The sequence below is a fragment of the Ceratotherium simum genome, chromosome 1 (assembly GCF_057802395.1).
Source record: "Ceratotherium simum simum isolate JZ-2026a chromosome 1, ASM5780239v1, whole genome shotgun sequence".
In the NCBI taxonomy this organism is placed as follows: Eukaryota; Metazoa; Chordata; class Mammalia; order Perissodactyla; family Rhinocerotidae; genus Ceratotherium; species Ceratotherium simum.
Genome location: NC_141900.1, coordinates 59,867,960 through 59,888,955, shown reverse-complemented (window position 1 = coordinate 59,888,955; position 20,996 = coordinate 59,867,960). Strand labels below are relative to the sequence as shown.

The 20,996-nt window shown below is 34.4% G+C and overlaps 1 protein-coding gene across 1 annotated transcript in view; it reads left to right on the top strand.

Annotated features, from left to right (window-relative positions):
- Positions 1–20,996, top strand: part of HIBADH (3-hydroxyisobutyrate dehydrogenase) — a 111,477-nt gene that overhangs the window by 23,205 nt on the left and 67,276 nt on the right. The window lies entirely within an intron of this gene.

The window sequence follows — 20,996 nt, the reverse complement described above, 5'->3', positions numbered from 1 at the left end:
AAATTTGTATGGTACATATGATCTTGCTGTTGGTTGACTTTCTTTTGCTTCAAGAGTAAAGCCTGAAATTATTATTTGATAGTGAAGAATACCAATTCGATTTTTAAACATTATTTTATTTTTTAAAATATAGTCTTTTATGTGATAAAACTTTGAAATTACTCTTGTGTTCTTAGTGAGCTATTTTTTAAACCCTGGTTTGTGATTTTAGGGTGCAAAAATGCTAGTTTATAATAGTGAATACACCTGAATCTGAGCTATATTGTAGATTGAAAGCTCCGTGTAGAGATGGTTTGTGACAATTCATTGGTTGACACATGATCATTATGAGATTGGCCAGTATATAATAGAAACTTATGTTTTTCTTCTCACAGTTATTGTTTTTATATTTTTAATATAGTGGATTAAAAATAGCTCCACTTTCTCAGTTAAAATAGAGGAAACTTTCTGTAAGTTAAATAGGCTGGTTTAAAATCATTTTATTTTAACTAAATAAAATTAAGGAAAAGTTACCTGGGAAAAGCATGGCTTAGACACCCAAGATGGGCCCACAATTTTATATAGTTCTCTATTCGTCAGTCTTGAAACATGGAATATTTGAGGTAATTTGAATAAAACCTTAAAAATTTCCCCCCATTTTCTCCTTTTCTCCATACCTCTGATCTCTTCTTTATCCTAGACTTTTAAAAAATGCATTGACATGTATTCATATAGAGATATTACATACATATATGGTAGTATTCTAAAAATATAAATGGAAAATATTATACTTCTTATTCTGTGGTTAGCATTTTAAAGAGAAGTTTTTTAACCCAAATAAATTTAAAATTGTATATATTTTTGAGCAAGTGATTGGTTTCTTCAGTCCAGCCTTTTCCTCTGCTTCCTGCTAACTGTTATTCTGGGGAATAAAGTGAAAAGAATAATTACTGTATCATTTTACCAGCCATGGAGTCGTAGATTGAAGGTTTTCCCCAGGTTTCATTTTGGTATTTATTAGACCCACCCTATAGCAGCTCCTCCCCATTACAAATAATACAATTTTATTTAAGTTCTGTATGACTTTTTTTTTAGTCAAAAGCAAATGATGCTTAAACTTCATCCTGAAACCAATGTGAATAACTGTTTTATACTTGTATAGTATATACAAGTTTATACTTGTATAGTTATCACTTTATAGTATAGATATTACTTTATAAAGTCCTTTGGCATGCCTCAGCTGATTTGGTGTTTCCTTTTGAAGCTGTCAAACTGTACATACCTTTACCAAAGCCCACATTACATTTATAGGCATTGATTCTCTTCCTCCTTTAGAGTTTAAGCTTTTTGAGTACAGAAAGTGAAGTCTTTCTTTTCCAGTTGTTTTTATTAAATACTGAATATATATACAAAATATTTATAAAATATATAAAGGTATAAAGTATAAGTATACATTGAACTCATGTATATCCCTCTCCCAGTTTGTGAAATAGAGCTTTACTGTTACCTTTGAGGTTCTTGTGTGCTTCTCCCCATCCTATTCTTTTTTTCTCCTTGATTAGAAGGAACCAGTGTCCTGAATTTTGTGGCTCATTCCCATGCTTTTCTTTATAGGTTAGCCCCATATGTTTTCATCTCTAACCAGTAGTTTATTTTCCATAATTTAGAACATTATAGAAATGGAATCATAATGAGTGTATTCTGTGACTTGCTTTTTCACCTCACGTTATGTTCCCATTTGGATTATTTCCAGTTTTTAAAATATTACTCACATTCTTATACACTGTAGAAGTGTGTTTTTTAGTCTCTGTTTTCCCAGCACAATGCCTGGAACGTAATTAGTCTTTAATAAATGTTTAAAAACTTGGGTTGAGTTCAACTGGAAAAACAACCATGTGAGATAGACAGAACAAGTGGTGATATTCCCGTTTTACCAAGGATGGAAGTAACACCCAGAGAACTTATCTCAAGATCCCATTGTTGGTCCATGGCAGAGTTGAAGACTAGTTGTCAACTTGTTGTTCTAGTTGAAGACTAGAAAGGCTGGACTGAAGAAAAGAATCATTTGCTCAAGAGTAAAACTAATTTAATATTCTACTGAATTAGGAAATATTATTTTCTGTTAAGTTCTGATTTATTCTAAGAGGAAAATAAAAATTGCTAAATGGAAGGCTGTTCTTTAAATTATAAAATCATTCTCATTATTTGGCTAAAACTAGTAAACAGCTAATGTGGTACACTGTTACAGTAATGGTGCTTAATGACTCACATCTTTGAATCCACACTGTGTATCCACTCCTTACATTGACTCTGGGCTTAGCCATCTGACTTGTTTTGGCCAGTGGTATGTTAGCATATGTAACACAAAGAATTCAAAAGTACTTTGTACGTTGAGTCTTGCCCCCTCTTGCTTCTGGGAACTCGTCCACTGCCACATAGAAAAGCCTAGACTAGCCAGCTGGAGACATGTGTTAATCACGACGCATGCAAGTGAGGCCGTCTTGACCATCCAGCCAGAGTCAAGTTCCCAGGTGACTGCAGTTGCATTAGTGACCTCAGGCTAACTAGAAAATGAACTGCCCAGCTACGATAGTCTAAATTGCTCACCCACAGAATTGTGAGCAAATAAAGCCACTAAGTTTTGGAGTGAGTGTTATATAGCAGTTGATAACTGATGGAGCCAATATAGTTGATATTTCCCTAATTATGTAGAAGTGTTTGTTACTTATTGTATCAATTAGTGTGCTACTTATGCTTATTTAGTATAAGTGTTATAAATCCTTTCTGAAGGAGGATTATTGTAATGTAGTTAGCATAAAGGCCAACTTTAATGCCAAAGCTAAGTTGCTAAAATGAAGTTTTATTAAGACAGTTCAGAAAAGAGTTATGTTTTCTGTAAACAGGTCCCTGACTTATGTCTCTATATTTATGATTACAAAGGGGAATGTCTGACTAAATGTTAACTAAGTAGCTACCTTGGTGAGCTGATATGAGATACCCATATTTAGTAAGATCTGGAAAAGTAAGTTGGTGAAAATGCAATAAATGTCATTATAGTGTTCTTGTGGACTGCTGGGGTTAAATAGTGTGTCTAGTTTTTAAGTGTCTGTTGTGCTCTTAGAATTGAATTTTATTATTAGAAGGGACTTGAGTGATGATTTAATTTGACTCTGTTATTTTGTAGATAGCAAATTGAGGTCCAAAGAGGTTAGGTGACTTGCCCGGGGTTCTCCAGTTTGATAGCAGATCTAAGACTAGAATCCTACTCTGCCAGCTCAGTCTAAGGTTCTTACCACGTTCCGCCAGACCTTCTTCCTTTCACTCCTATCCTGTGGTGGCCTTCTGTCTTTTTCATAGCAGTTGCCTACTGTTAACTCCATTTCTAACAATTTTATCTACCCCAGTGGCTGGTGCTGTTATCTTCTGTCTTGCTAGCTGACCTTTGAGGGTTGAGGGGAGGAATTGCCTTCTTTTCTAATCTGGAAGGGGCCTAACATTTCTGTTCCAGAGTCATTTGAGAGGAAGTGGTTGAGAAGCCATTATTCTCGAATCTGGAGAACCCCAGAGAGAGATCAGATCAGTCCTATTGTGTTAACCCCAACCTGGAATATTTATTATCTGGCTATGAGGAGTCTTCTGTTCTGCAGTTGGGTTGGGATAGAACCAGAGTTTTTGGGTCCTTCCTGTTGGGGATCCAGCTGGCTGGTGTTGTCTAATCAAATAAATCTCCAGAAAAAGAGAAAGTAAAGTGATATTTTGACATATCCGTAACATGTATGAGTTTGACTGGGACAGAATCTGTTCTGAGGTATAAGGACTTGGAGTTGAACATGATTATACCTGAAAGCAGAGGGATGAGAGGATTGTTTTGTATAGCAATAATGAGGCTGTTTTCTATGTTCTCATAGTATAGTATCTGTGCTGTTGCAAGGACCACTGTATTGTGCTTATGTTTGTGCCTGTTTCTGCCACTACTAGACTCTGAAGAGGGCAGATTCTATGTCTTTTTCAACTTACTATCTCCAGTGTATATCTCCTGGGGGCCTTTAATACAGTCTGGTTGATTAAATCAAGAATCTTCTATTTTTTTAAATTCAAGATTAATGCTAAATATTTTAAGCCTTCTTGCAGTTATTTCTCAACTCCTGAACTGTTCTCCAGATTATTTATCTCCAGATTATTGACCTCTCTCTGAAGTTAAACTAAGTAACTGCCTCTACATGCTAACATCAGTCAGAAAGTAAGTATTTACTGTGTTCAAAATGTTATACAGTCAGGCATCACTAAACAAAGGGGATATGGTCTGGGAAATGCGTTGTTAGGCAATTTTGTCATTGTGCCAACATCATAGAGTGTACTTACACAAATCTAGATGATATAGCATACTACACACCTGGGCTGAATGGTACTAATCTTATGGGACCACCATCGTATATGCGATCTGTTGTTGACCAAAACGTCATTATGCAGCACATGACTGTATTGTACTATTAGACATGCTTCCACTGGGAATTGTGACTATGATCAAAGTGGTAGGGTTAGTATAAAAGAAGTAGAATAATATTCAGAACAACTTAAAGAGGAGGTCTTTACATTAGAAATTTAGAATTTAGAAAAACATACTATTAAAATGATTTGCAAATAATTACAAAATGCAAAATAATACAGTACAGCAGTATTCCCAATACTTAACAACTAGAAAGAGAACTCTTCATTAACAGTTTTATCACAGCAACACGGTAGGCACTGTAGGGAAACACTGTCTTTGTCCTATCTGGGGTAGTTATTAATACTTATTTTGACTTTTATCTTATATTCACCTCTTTGGATATTTAAAGAGAGAGAGCAACACCAAATTTGATTTATACACCTGATTCCAGGGCAACAGAGGATTTTTAGTTTTGGAAATGGAAAATTTATGTTAAAGATCAACTAGGGAACTCAAAGATGATTCCCAGTTACATCTGCAGGGAACCAATGGAATTTGGAATTAGATTTGGTAGTTCTTTAGTAAATATTCTTTAAGCAAGAAAGAAAGGAAATTGGTTAGTTCATCTAATTCTGTTATCATCTTTAGTTTCATCTTTTTTTGTACTTCTGTTAATACATTAAAAGAAGTTCACTTGGATATTAGGGAGAGCCTGGAACTTTTAGAGAGAGAAAGTAACTCTAAACTTGAAGGTCTTCATTTTTTTGTTCAATGAAATGTCTTGTACTTAAAATTACTATATTTATATAATTCTTACAAGATTATATACTGTCTTCTGTTTATACACTCTTACCTAATCTCTGTTATGCTAACAGCACCTTAATTGCAAGGGACATGCTTCATTCTTCATTTCATGCAATAAACATTTATTGAGTACTTCCTATGTGCTAGGCATGTTCTGGGCACTAGGTTAGGGCTTTAAAGATGTTCAAGGTCTTCTGCCTCATGGAGTTTATGATTTAGTAGGAACAGAGATAATAAACAAAAATAATTTCAATGGTAAGTGCTTTGAAGGAAAAAAAACGCAGAGTAAACAGTTAAGGAGACAGACTAAGGGAGGGCCCTTTTACGTAGAGAGGACAGGATGCCTTCTCTGGGGAAGTGACACTTAAGCAGAGATCTGAATGCACAGGTCCAGGGGAAGAGTGTTTCACTGGAGGGAGCTATTCTGTAAGGGCTCTGAGGCATGAAGAAGCTTGGTATGTTTGTGGAACATTTATCTTTGTATTACCAGGACTTAGCAGGTAGTTTCGCTCAGATTTGTTAAATTGAATCAGCTATAAATTGACTCCCCATATGTCTAATACCATGCCTTTGTTTAACAGTTTGTGGTTGTCAAAGTAAAGCTAACTGGGCTTTATGTAAATTAGCCCATGACACTGACCTCATAAGTATGTGCCCTAATCTATTTATCTGTCTTGTGTAAATTACATCTTTATGAAAGTTGTAATTCTTCTTTTTTTTTTTTTTAAAGATTTTATTTATTTTATTTTTTTCCCCCCAAAGCCCCAGTAGATTGTTGTATGTCATAGTTGCACATCCTTCTAGTTGCTGTATGTGGGAAGCGGCCTCAGCATGGCCGGAGAAGTGGTGCGTCGGTGCGCGCCTGGGATCCGAACCCAGGCCGCCAACAGCGGAGCGCGCACACTTAACCGCTAAGCCACGGGGCCGGCCCTGTAATTCTTCTTTAATGTCAAATGTTATTTAGTCACACCATTTTGGATACACACATTTTTTTTAGTGTGGAGTGGGTCTGCTACCACCGAGTTAGTTCCAATTTGATCAGCTCTCTTGTATAATAAATGCTAGACATAAAGCAAATTAAAAACTATTGTTTGTGACTAATGACCAAATACTGTTCAGTCTGCTCCAAGGACATAATTACAGCACTTAACTGTGCTTGAATAATTGAAGAATAAACTCACTGATTGCCTAATGTGTCTGTAGATATGCACAGAGACCTTGAGTTGAAGTGACTCTGAAGTGGCACTTGTAGTTAGCCCAAGGCTTTCCATGCTGGCAAGCCTCATTGATTTGCTAAACTGTATTGCTCTAGTTAGGGATTAATGTCAAAATTAAATAATTGAACTTGTGTGTATGTGTTTGTATAACAGTTCCCTACCAGGAGACCAAATTTTATACTCTACTGGGCTGGGTTAAGTTTTAGTAATTTGTTTGAGGTATTCTTAGAATATGGAGTAGTAAGCACAAAACCTACTAAGGAGTTTCTCTTAGAGCACTAGACTTGTTTGCTAAATTTTTCAATGAAGGTCTCATACAGACTCCATTATTGTTTTTAAAATCCTGTGTGCAGTCTTGGCCTTTACTGCTCACTGAACTGGATACCTACTGTTTTTCCACCAGATCTGTATCTAATTTATGGTAAAGGGACCACAAAAAACAAAAATTATTTATATTTTTGGCACATAATACCATTATAGTTAAGGGTCTGTTGGCATTTCCATTAAAACATTTTCTTAGAGAGGTTTATAACTTGGCAATTTTACTTGGCTTTGGGCTTAAACTATTGCTATTTCTGTCCAAAAGCAAATTCTTTTACCAAATTTTATATAACTGAATTTCCCTTGGTTTATAATGTGTGGAGGGGGAAGGGCTATCACAATAGGTCTTTTTTGATGTTCTCACAAGCTGGTTGATTACCCAGTAGTGTTGTGTGCAGCATATGTTCTTACATTTTAGTTTTACCTCAGTAAGAGTGTTTTTTTAGTGTTTTGAGATAAGTTGGTTTAACATGTTAAAGGTAATTCACTTTCATTGGTTCTTGGCTTCAAAGAATTGTACTACTATGATGATTTTTAGTTCTTTTAAAATTATCAACTTCTATTTTTATTATAAAATTTAAAAGTACTTTGTGGCATTGACTTTTGTATGAGAGACTGGAATTATTCTATCTTGAAAAATATTAAATAAAATAAGCCTCTCCTTGGTCTGATTTGGTGGTATTTAAAACTTTAGTAACTCAGATAATTAAAATTTTCTTTGAACTTTGTTTGATGGACAAATCCATTTCCTTAGAAATGACATAAGATTCATCAATACCAATACACCAGAAATGAGTTAATTATGTTAGCCATTTACATTTACCCATAATTTTGCTTATCACCCTGTGTCCATTAAGTAACCTTTTTGTCTCTGGAGGATACCTTTGCCTGGGATTTTCTCCAGTTTGAACAAGTAGTTCAGAATGTTTGGTAAATAAATTCCAAGGATTTCTTTGAAATTAGTCCCAAAGAAGAGATGCCCATAAAAACTTCTTTTTACATTCTTTGGCATGCCTAAGACTCCCTTAGAACAGTTGCCATGGACAAGAGACCCTATATACGGTGTTAATGAGTTCTTGAAGACTGCTGACTCACTGCCCAATGATAATTTGTCTCCTAAGAAAATAGTAGAAAAATGGGTCAGAGAAGGCAAGGTGATCACTTCACTCAGTGTTTGTATTATTGCTGTCAGTTATTGTTAGTAATAATTATTATTGCTAACAACAACCTAGTTTATTTCTAAGAATTTTACTCTCTTGCAGTTTGCGATTCCCTCTTCTCCAAATCTGCAGGCCAGATTTTAATTGCTTTGCAATTTCCAGTCAAGTAACCATTACTGGGGTTGCTCTTGCCAGGCTCTGTCCTGTGGTGGAGGGACACTGTGTTCTCTTCACATGGTTATGTTGGAAAGTGCATGGATAAGGCAGGGGTCCTGCCTGAAGTAATCCCAGGGTATTTTTAATGTCCTTTAATTGCCATTCAGGATGTAAGTCAGACCAGACACAATTGGGTCTGCTCACGTAGTTCAGGACTGCCTAGCAGTGTTTATATAAAGGTGAAGTAGATTTAGCAAATAAATCTCCTGAAGCTATTACTTATTTATAATTTATTGTTCATTAACATCTATTGATTCCTAAGCACTGTGAAATTAGTTCCAGTATACCTTATGTATTATATGTCTTTATTTTGTTGTGCTTGTGATCCCTGGATAGCATTGGGAGTGAAGGACATGGAGGACATGGAATTAAGAATTTGACAAGGGCTGTGTCATCATGATCAAACCGTTATCAGACTTATTTGCAGTATTCTAGATGTCTGATTTTCTTAAAGAAAGACAGTTAGATAATGTTAACAGATAAAAAGTACATTGAGTTTAAATCCTTCTCTGTGTATATTTGCCCCGTGATTCTATTTTGTTTTGCATTACTTTGGATGTTTTAGTTGTGAAAATTTTAAATTTACATGCACATTTTATAGTAGCCATCCTCCCACCATAGCCAGTGGTATGGAGGCAGACTTACCTTCTCTCTTCTGCCTCTAAGTGATTTTTACTCAAGATAGAAGTGTTCTGTTCATGTTGTTTTGTATTTAGCTCAAGTTAGCTCCAGTGATATGAGAGATATGGACTGTTTTAGAAGAGTATTAAGAATTTTAAGATTTGTACCTGACATGTTTTTTTATTGAGTTATTTACTGTTGTGGTCATCAGAATGCTTATCCATTGCAGTCTCTAAGAGAGCATTGTTCGGAGCGAGGTTTTTTTTAATGAAACATAATATGAGGCCAGGCATACAAATAGTTTTATCATTAATTACATTTCATCTCCCCTAATTTTTTGTGTGTGAGGGTAATACTTGTTCTCAAGTGGCCAACATTTTTAATGTACTATGTACATATATTAAAATAGTAGAAAAATAGTCTTGGCAGACACTGAAATAGTTAATTGGCTTTTCCAGCCAAGATAGGTTTGTAAAACTTTCTGAAAATTAAGAAGTGGGAGGGAAAGAATTTTTCTTTCATTAATGCCATATTTTATTAACCCTTTACTTTACGCTATAAAAATTTTCTTGTAGGATTTTTTTCATTAAACAGCTAGAAGAAGGATAGTTGATTTATTGTAATTGTCAAATATCTGTAAACATTCAGATAGTTAAAAGAAGTATTTTGACATAGAATCCTGAGTAGAGATGTTTTTCTAAAAGTAAATGATAATTTTGAGAAAGGAAGAAGACCAACAGCATAATTCTGACTTTGAGATATGTAATCTTTAACAGCAAACTTTTAAAAACAGCGTTTAAGAAATATTTGATAGTATCTCATGATCTTTAATTGGGCTTTACTTTTATATTCTTATTAGGTCTCATATAAAATCAACAGCTTTTCATGATCGGGCATTTACATCTTAAATCTTGCACACTGCACTGTTAGGACATAGATGGATATTTTGAAGTTACTAGGAATAGTCTGCATTGGATACAGAAAAGTTACTTTATATAATATCCAAGGGCTAGTGGACAAAGGTGAGAGAGGGGAGGCGGGGTGGGAGCATGTGGGGGAATAAGAGAGAGCTTACATTGTCCTTTTCCATTTTAGCTGGTAGTTTGGAGTAAAACTGTAAAATTAACCTTTTTGGAATTGTTACTACCCCAAGTGGGAATATAAACTGTGTTGAACAAAATTTATTTAGCCTGTTAAAAAGTCAACCTAAAACTATAGTTAATTAGTGTACATTATTACATCACTCCTAGTAGAGACTCAAACTGGTAGAGTAAGAGGAGCTCTATCAGGTGAGCTGACTGCTACCCATATGGGGCTTTAAGATAATGATGAGTTTAAATTTCCTCTTAGAGCTAAGTGAGAATAAAACTGGAGGCAATAAATACTCTTGGCCAAAGCCATTAAACGAAAAAGCTGGGAATTCTCCAGCTCTTGACTTAAATTGTTTGTTTATCAGCTGGCGCCTAGTCTGGAGTCAAGAGCTGGAGATTTCTATCTGTGACAGAACTTTGAAACTCTTGCAGGACACTTTCATTTCAACTTAAGGTAACTTGAGTTTATAGCTTTGGCTTTAAAGATTACTAATGATTTACTCATTTCCTTACCATTTAACCAGAGTGGACTTTTTCCCAGGAAGGGATCTGTGTTTATTTAGGGCCTTTGTCTGCGGAGGGATTAAAAGGCAGCCCACCAGCATTGTGAACTTGATGGTAATAAAAGGTCACCAAAACACACCATAAAAACATTCTTACCATGGAATTAATTATACAGTGTAATTTTACAGAGCAGCTCAGTCATTCCATCTCTACCCACCCCCCAAATCTTCAACATTTTATCTTTTAAAAATTAAAGCTTTGGTACAATTTAGGTTTTTGAAAAAATTATTTTTTTTAAATGGTATTTAAACACTGAGGAAATTGTCACTTGCAGTTAATTGCTTAAAAATTTTAAAGTTTTTAAATAAACTTTATTATTTATTGTTAAACTATGGGATGAATAACTTCTTTGGAAGGAGGGTAGTCAAAAGGGATGGTTTGTGTTTCATAGAACAGCTCAGTTTGTTAAAACCTAAGCCTAGTTAAGAGTCTTCCTGTGCCACCAGGTGGCATTGCATCCAAACCTGCTTGTGATAAAGGGACGATTTTAAAATTCTTTTTTGTTCAAGAGAGGTCGTAATACTTTTTCTAGAATTTGCTTTTGAAGTTGGCTTAAGAATACATCTAATATCAAGGTTGATTTAATATCTCCAAAGAACTGAAAAGATTTCTGAACTCTGCAAGTGTTTGCTTTTAGGTGGTGAATATTGAAATGAAAGTATATTAAAATGTTGAAACATTTGCAGAGGATTGCTGTTAACAGTTGGTTATTTGCTTTTTTTTTGTTTTACTTGTCTAAACACTTGAGAGGGGATCCTGCCTATAAAGACCCTCACAAATGTTGCCAGTGTGGTAGATCCCCCGCCCAACACACACACTCATACCTGCCCCAGCCCTTATAAAAAAAAGTGTCAGCGGGTCTCACTGTATGGGAATTTTTAAAAAGAGGGAAAGACCTCTGAAAGGTGCAAGTTGGTCCTTTTCACAAGCCTAACTATGAGATTCATTAGGCAGTTCACATTCATGTCTTAAAAGCTGTTTTTGGGAAAGTAAATTCTTGCAGTTTCCTGTACTGGTTTTGAGGGAGTCTTTATAGTCTTTTGAATCAGCTCATTTTAAGAAAGTGATAATATAAAAGCAAAAAACAAAAAAAGTTCATTATAAATTTTAGAAAAGTAAGATTGTTTTCATTAAAATGAGTATTAATGTTCTATTTTTATGAACCCATATGTATAAGTTAATAAACTGTACAGTAACAATTAAATTATTTAATACAGCTATCCAGGTGCTATGATATGTTGTCAGAATAATAAGGTTCAGTTATTCAATATTCAATATTCAATTGATTTTTATTCTCTTAAAAAATGTATTCACTATGCAGAGAGATGTTTAATGTGTAGCTTTGATCATTTATCAAAAAGCTTTATAAAGTGTTACTCATTTTATACTCTTGCCTCTTCTCTGAGACTTCTTAGTGTGCACAACCTGTTTAAGAAATGTATGTTTTCAAAGTAAATGTTTGATGACCTCCCACCTTGATGTTCCTGCTTTTAAAAACACACACATACACACACACACAAAACATAAAGCTCCCCTCCCCTATATTTTGAATAACTTGTCTGGAATATGTGTTGTACTAAAACTAAATATATACAGCCTTCAGTATTGCAAAGAGAGAACTTGGCTTTAAAAATTATGAAAATTTCACATTTGAAAGTAGTCTAGACAAAGGTACTCATGACATTTGACCCTGAATATTTTACTTTTAAACTTGATACAACAGTCTGCTTCTTAGCTTTTTTGTATGCTGATATTTCTACTTATTTAACATCAAAAAGCTGTAGTGGTTTCTGTTTATAGATTGTGCCTGTGTTCTGGAATTGCCTCCTGCTGTCCATGAATTGCTTCTTGGCTTGTTTTGTTAGAATTTCTCACCAGGATTTTCCTGAGCTATGTAGCGAAGATTTAAAAAAAAAAAAATGAATTTGATACAGTAGACTAGATTAGTAAAGATTATACTTACTATTCGTAATTATAATTGAGTAAGCCTCGTGGCTCAGCATATCAGTTTTATGCAATAAGAGTAAGCATATGTGAATCTCATGTAATAATATGCATATATATAATTGCCTACAATGACTCTATTTATATAGTTTTTTCTGTAATATTAAATGACTAGTTTTGCTGAAATTCCAGATATCTTCTTTTTCATTAAAAAAATTAGTCAAAAAAATCCTTACTCGTTAGAATGTGTGTAATTTAGTAATGAAACATTTAGATTTTGGCTTCTCTCTTTCAGTTGGAAATAGTATTGGTGTAAGTGAATGTTGCCATGGGAACCTCCACACAGATATAAAAGGCAAGACTGTCTAAGTGGAGGAGGAGGGGCGATGTTCTAAAATACCACGGGCCTAAATGATCTATTTTATGTACATATTGGGGGTGTAGAAGGAGCTAGGATGAGAAGGGAAGAGAAAGTAGTGCAGAAAGTAAATGTTAAAAGTTAAAACTCGGAAATCTCCTCACACTCATAGGTAGAAGTGTTTTAAAATTTCAAATGTGGTTCTTAATTATTTGTATCATTTGCCTATATTGGAGAGTCTTTGCATACCTTGTTTTTTAAACTATGTCGATGGAACATGTTTAACTTATTTGATTTTAGATGAAATATTTAATTCAGTGAACTTTGTTGGAAAGTTAGGATTTCAGTCTCTGAGATGGCTTTAATTATAAATTTTATTAAAGATAGTTATAATTCTTTTTCAGATATCTGAAAAATTTTTAAAGAGCTGCAACTTTGCTGAGTTGGAGAGTTAATGTGGCTTTCAAAGAAAAGCTGGCAGTTAGACTTTATAGTATTTTTAATATTCGATTTTAAAAATTAAATAATTTTAGTGCTTTTCTATAAATATTAGTCAAGGAAACAATGACTTACTGTATCTGCATAAATAATATTGTATGGTTTTCTAAAAAAAATAAAACAGCAAAAGCAAGCATCAAATCCACCATATCCTTTAGAAGCACATGTGTAGCAACTGATAAAGATGATTAGAGAATAGCCAATTTAGCTGTAAATGTAAAGTAACATTTTTGTTTTTTATATATTCAGGTTGCAAAAAACAATGAAATTGTGCTGAACATGAGTTAGCGTGGTAAAATGCAACATAATCTTCGCAGTTTTAACACTATGGATTCTGGTTGTCAGATACCTGTGTAAAAAAAGAAAAGACATTAACCTGACAAAAACTATTTAAACTTACCTTCTTAGTCAATCCAGAGAAAAAGTAAAGCTGCCAAGGTAATAAAACATCCAGAAGTTGTTAAATTAAAAAGAGTAATTTAAATTAAAAAAAGAGAGAGGGAAGCCGGAGAAGAAAGGGGGGAAAAAATCTCACTGCTCCCCAGGCCTGACCGTATCTGATGTAAATTAACCAGCAGTGGAAGGGTGTTGTTTCCACTCCGCTCAAACAATGCCGGGCATCTCTTGGGGGTGGGTGGGTGTTAGGGTAGAGAGGAGGTATTGAGAAGTGAACTGGGATGCAAAGAGTTTAGTCATCAGTGGATTCTTGGCATAAAAACCAGCAGGATTGAGAGTAAAGAATGAGAAAGTATGTTTGCATGTAAAATTAACCAAGTGAAACCTTCAGGTGGCGTGAAATAATTCATAACTGTGAGAGAATGTTTAGTCGTTAGTTTTCTTGAGTCTTTTTTTTTTTTTTTTTAAAGAGACTGAGGCGTTATACTGTAAAATGTTCAGCAACCAAGTTACCCTATCACTTTTTAGGTGTACTTTTGGCATAGGATATCTGCTCTTAGTTTTAGACTTGACTTCTTAAAAACTAAAAGACTGAGTAAAATTGTATTTCTTGGAAAAATAGGTATTGAGAGGGATAAAAAGTCAAGTTTATAAAAAATACTTAAGGAAAGTGTTGTTTTTCTGTTTCAGTTTTTCTCTGCTGCTCTCCCACCCACCCCCCCTTCCTTGGAAAAAAATCTGACAATCTTAATGGAGTGGAAAGCATAAAAATGCACACAGCGTTATCAATAAGTGGATTCAAAATAGTTTTGCTTTAATCACTTTTAAAAAGTTTCATAATACAGAATTTTCTAGAAGGCAACTAATATTTATTAAGTACCTTTGGTGTGTCAGGCTATCATGCTGGGTGGTTTGTATATTTTAAACCATTTAATCCTTCCGGCAACCTCATGAAATGTAGGTCATCCTCATTTTTTAGTGAGGAAATTGAGGCTCATTTAGGAAGGGATGATATGACAACATGCAATTATTATAAGAATTAGCCTGATGTAGCAAAAAGAAGACATTTTAGAGGATTTTAAAATATGATAGGACTAGTACCTTTAAATTGGGAATTTCTTTTGGTGGCTAGAATAATGAAAAGACTTCCATTTGTTTTATTTAGAAACAAAATCAACTGAAATACTTTTTCATGCTCCATTGATATCACCATTTAATGACACCCCCGCCCCCATCAAAATATAGAAAGAATTATTAGCCAACTAAAAAAGTCCACTTAGGTAATTTAAAGCAGTTGTTGTTTTGGATCTTATATGCTTGGATCTAGTCAACTACAGGAATAAAAGGGACGAGAAAATGGGGAACCAGAAGTGGAAACCAGGAGTTTTAAACCTAAAAGAACTTCCTTGGAAGGTCTTCTAAAACTTGGATATTAAAAAAGAGCCAAAGGGTATCTTATTTAGCTACGTAGCCAGAGTATGAGCATATAGGACAGTTTCATATATATTTTTCCTTTTAACTTGTATTTTAAAATTTTTATTTTCCAAAATAAATTATTTAGTTAAATGTAGTTTTACAACTTTTTAAATACCCAAAATTGGCCTTTACAAAATATCAATGAGAGTTTCAGTGTACATGTATACTTTTTCTCTTGTGTTTATAATATTCAACATTAACACGACTAACAATGTATCAAAGCTTATTGCTTAGTAGTAATAATAATAATAAAGTACGCTAGTTAGTCTAATTTGACGTTACTATTATAATGTATTGGGAATTGGCGATTTTCATCTTTTTAATATTTTTAACCCCTCTCAATATACATAATTCTTTAGTCATATTACTAAAAGAAATCTGTCCCAATAGCTTTTAGCAGAAGGCCTTTAAGAGTAGTGTGGGGTCTATATGTATGTTTTAATAGTTTAATCTTAAAGATAACTCTGTGAAAGATACTTTTTATACCTAATTCACATTATGTTAAAAAAAAATGAACAAACAAACCCATATTCGTCATAGCTTAACTATAGGTTTCATTGAAGGCTATAAGAAAATCTGATGTTTATGACATTTTGCTTTGCCAGTTTTCCTCTGAATTTTGTAAAAGGTCATATTATGCTGAAGTGCGAAATGCTAGTGCGTATTTGGAAAACAAACTGAACCCCACCCAACCTCCTGTTTTGCATATTCTAAGATTGAGAATTTCAAGTGTTTAAATAGTCTGATATGTCTAGTTTCATCCTCGTAGATTTCTAGCTCCAAATGTGATTGGCAGCAGTTTGGAATCTTCTGGCTTCCCCTTATATTGGTCTGTTCAACAGGGAAAAAACACACCAGTATTCGTGTTATTATAGCTTGGAGCGCTAAAGAAGAGCCTTGTTCCAGTTCCCAGGTTATTTTGGAAGTCATATGAAGCTTCTTTCATTTCAGTTTGTTCTCCTTATTCTAAAGATTCCCAGCTTGTTATATACCAAATTGTTTCCAGAAATGCTTACTAGATGGATTGCTGTGAAAGGAAAGGGTAGAAAAGGCAGAGTAGAGAATATTGGCAAGAAATTTCTGGAAAAAAATTTTTTTAAAAGATATTGTGACCCTGACCCTTACTGGGGTAAAGTTCCCAGGGAATAATGATTATTGTTGGTCAGAAAATTGTCCAACTGGGTAATGATGAAAACTGGAGTTTAGCCAAATCTTATTTTTGTGTAGTTTTGCTCTTTCTTTTCCTGTTGTTGGCTGTTTGGAAGGGACCTTTAGTGGGTCATCTGATTATGACAGGGTGAAGGTCAAGTTTAGCTTTGCCTGACTTCAGTTATGTTATCTTTTCTAACCAAAGTGGCCTATGATAATGAGATTCTTCATCAGAAAAAAAATGGGCAGTTCTGGATCTTTATCTATACATCAGTTTTAAACAGTGATGTGTTTTTTGAAGATTGAGGTTGTGAATTTAAAAGAGTGAGCTGTGATATTTCAGGAAGTATGCTAATGTGAACATATGACAGTGTTTTTGTCAAGAGGAGGTGATATGGGAAAACTATAGTAATGAGAGTGAAGAAAAATAAGAAACCTAAAGGAAGAAGGACCATTCTGTTTTTGTTGTTTAAGGGAGAGAACTAGGGAATTTGTATATATTATCAATTATATGTGGATGTAAGGTTAAAAAAAAAAGGAAAAAACAACTTCAGAATGGTAATTTTTATATCCACGCTGAGCACCCCTTAAAAAGTATATTTGCAATACAGTTGAACAGCAAAATAAACTACAAATAAATTCCAAAATAAAAGAGTTGTTGACTTTTATTTTAACTTGTAGTATGTGTCATGTGGATATGAGAGTCACTACTGGGGAATGAGTTTTGGGAAAAGGTACTGTGAAAATGAGCTGTTTGTGGTTTCACACCTAACCATTTACTATTTCCCACTTATTTCCCACCAAGAATCGTAGATGTGCATCTGTGTGGATGCACATCTTCACCTGTCTCTTCTCTCTACCCTGTCAAAACAAAATTTTAGTGTCTAAGAAATGAGGTTATTTTTCTCTGTTTCTGCTGCATCCTATAGTAACCTAAACTCTGAATTTTTTTTCATGGGCAATAAAAGTGAAGATGATATACCTTCCTTTTACTTATGTCTGAATTTTAAATGTTCTTGAATTTTTATATGATGATACCACATTATACACAATTACAAAGAGAAGACCAACAAGCATCTACTCATAGGTTTTCATGCAAACCTTTTTTTGAGGGAAAAAACCACAACCTTTCCTAAAAACACCTCTAATCTTTTGAATAATTGCTATTTAATTTTATTTGCATTATTTTACTTTCTCCTGCTTAATTTTAATCATAATTTTTAAAACTAATAAAAAGTATAAACGAAAAGAATTCAAAATGAAGTTTAGGATGAAAAATGTATCCAATTGCATCTTTTTTTTTCTGTTTTCTACTGAAATTCCTTAAATAAAGTTCCTTCCTTTTAACCTTTCTTTAAATTAGACCCAAGGAAGCATTTAATAAACTTTTTCTCTGGACCCAAAACCACAGCTATGACGGACTATTATTGGTATATACTCATATGTGAACACATGTCTTTGATATGGTGTTTGCTTTCTGAAAGGTTCCTTAATTATTCCCTCCCAGTAATGAGCAAGAATGGATAGATGGGATCCTTCTCATAGTCTCTTAAGATGTTTCTGCATCTAACCTTCCTTTGATAGGGGTGATTGTGTTATTATATGTCTAGTTTGAGTTGTACCCACTTTGTGTTGGTTATGCTTCTGAGTGGACATACTTTTTGCTTTTCTTTTTAATGTTCACTCAATACGTAATTATTGAAATGAACTGGTGATGAAGCTTGTGTGGGAAAGAAGTTCTTGTTTCCTGTCTTTGTTGGTACTTCTGGGTTCCTAATCTCCTGAGAGCCTTGGGATGTAGATCTGTACATCACAACTAGGAGTGGGTAGTTTTTATGGTGAGGAAGAGGGGAAAAGATAGTATTGAAGCAATTCCTGTCTAGGTCTGCAAAGTGCAGATTGCATTTCTCTTTTCAGTGGTGGTAGGTTTATGGCCCTTTTTTTGGAAAGTGCTATTAAGTGTTTGGAGACCTTTATCTTTCTCTGTTTTGTTGTAGCAGATGGAGTTGTCCTTCAGTGGTTTTGCTAGGTATGATAAATGTTGTACTAAAACTGCTTGGTGGAAGTTTGATCCTGCAAGATTACTGTTTCTTTCAGTTTCCTGAAGAAAATGGAATCATAGTATTCAAACTATTGAGCAACAAGCCTGTAAGCAGATCAACAATAATAATGTGTACTTCTCATTGATACCTGTGATTTTTTTTTCTTCCTTTTAAAAAGAAAATTTAGAAATAAAAACTAGAAGTGATCAGTTTTGTCTGAAATAAGATAAACAGTATAAATATGAAATAAATAAACCTTTCTCCTCAGAGCATACAGGGAGAGATGTCCACGTAATGAAGGATTATCTCTATTTTATAAAAGAAGAATGAAAGCGGAGAAATTATGCAGTTCTCTTATGTTCACAGAAAGATGATTCGAGGGACACACTGTTGAAGTCTTATAAACCATAGCTATACTTAGTATTATTGCTAGAAAGACTTCCTTGTGCATATTTCTAGTATTCTAAGAGGCTTTTCCCTCTTCAGCCACACCTTTTTAAATTTAATTCTGATTCATTTGAATATACTAGTGTTTTTAGATAATTGTGTACTTCTAATAGCTTTTATGCAAACCTGTGATTTATCTACAATTGGAGTTGAAAGATGTTAGCCACCACTTAGCTACGGTATTGAAATAAATTTTTGATTGATTGAATCCTCCCAACAAATAAACTTGTTACTAAAAACAGGAGGTTCTAACCAAATTACCTGGCGTTTGAAGACAGTTTCTTTCTTTCTTGAGTGATTCTTACTCCATATTGGCTGTGATGAAGCTGGGAATAACGTTGTAGCCTGAACTGAGTCTGTGGGGTGATTTGCAGATTTTTATTATCCTCACATTTCAGTTGTTTGCATTAATACTTCCTTACATTAATATAGGTAATTGAAAATTGACTGTAAGTTTTGGATCTGAAACTCCCTCTTGCAGCTCCTTTATCTTTTATGTTATCCTTTTATGTTCTAGATCTTATGTATTTCTAGCTTCAATAGTTAGGAGCAACATAGGGAAGGATAGTAGCAGTGTCCACAATCTTAAGCCCCTCTTTTTACTGGTATTGGGGGAAAATAGTGAACCATCATCAGAGTACTAGTTGGTGTCAGTGGTGCCTGGAGTGCACTCAGGTCTTTGACTGTGGTTACAGCACCTGAGGTACAGGATGCAAAAGAGTCTGGTTTTGGGCGCTCCTGGCAGTACCTCCCACAGTGATGTAGCTTGTGTATCTGTTGGAGGATTATTGACTCACAGCATCATGTTTTTCTTTTTACTGAGGCTGCTAAGAAACTCAGAGCTAGATTTTGGTACCAGTAATCCTCATCATTTTTCCCAGCCTTCCCTTTTTCTATATGATTTTCGTTCTCATTTGTAACTTTAGCTTAACACATTAAATAGTCCTTACTGTCTGCTAGGCAGTGGGAATACAAGGGTGAACATGAGAGACCTGCTTTCCCTCCTTTTAGTGCTTATAGTCCATGTGTTTGTGTCATCTTGTAAACTATCTCCAAATCTTTTTTGGAAGTAAGGATATGAATCATAAATATAGACTCAGGGCCAACAGATTTTCTTACTGCTTCTCTCTCTCTCTCTTTATTTATTTATTTCTTTTTGTGAGGAAGGTTAGCTCTGAGCTAACATCCATTGCCAGTCTTCCTCTTTTTGCTGAGGAAGACTGGCCCTGGGCTAACATCCATGCCCATCTTCCTCTACTTTATATGGGACGCCGCCACAGCATGGCTTCACAAATGGTGTGTCGGTGCACGCCCGGGATCTGAACCTGTGAACCCCGGGCCGCCACAGTGGAGCACTTGAGCTTAACCCCTACGCCATTGGGCCGGCCCCCTCTCTCTCTTTTTAAAATCTTCCTCTGTGTACTTTTATTCCTGCCTTTATCTTCATTTTCTTTGCTTACTTTTTCTTCAGCTTTTTTTAATGAAATGAAGACTCCTTGTCTCCTTTTTCTTCTTTAAGCTTCTCTATATTGTAATCCAAGACTGTCTTAATAGTGTAAAAATATTTTATTGCATGTGTATGCATATGCCCACTTTAAAAAAAGAGTTATTTTTTGCAATTTATTTTTTTCATTTAATGTAATTTATTGTCTTCTAATATGTAATAGATTTATTTTATACTTTTTAATTACTGCAAAGTATTCTGTGGACAGATTTCTGCTGTTACAAAAAGGCTACTCTGCTTGTTCTTGAACATAGATCTTTTCATATATATGCGAATTTATCAGTAAGAGAAACTCGAAAACAGAATTTCTGGGTCAGAGTTTGTATTTTAAATTTTGGTAGACATTGCCAAGTTTTTCACCAAAGTTTGTGCTTCCGTCAACAATGTATGAAAGTATTTGTTCATGCTCTTGCCAACACTATCTTTACATTTCTTTTCTAGTCTGATAGTTTAAAAATGGCATAATGTGGTTTTGATTTTCTTTCTTTCTTTTTTCCAAATTATGAGTTTGAGCATTTTAAGAATGTTTATTGGCCATTTATTTGTTTTTTTTTTTTTTTAGTGACTGCTTCTTCCTGTCCCTTGGGCATATTTTCATTGGATTCATTCATTCAGTAGCTATTTGTTGAGTGCTTAGAGTGTGCTGGGCATTGATCTTTTCTAATTGATATGTCTGAATGTCAGATGCTCATTCATTTATTCCACAAATATTTATTGACTCTCTACCATGTACTGAGTACTAGTCTAGGCCTGGGAATACATCAAAGAGAGAAAACACAC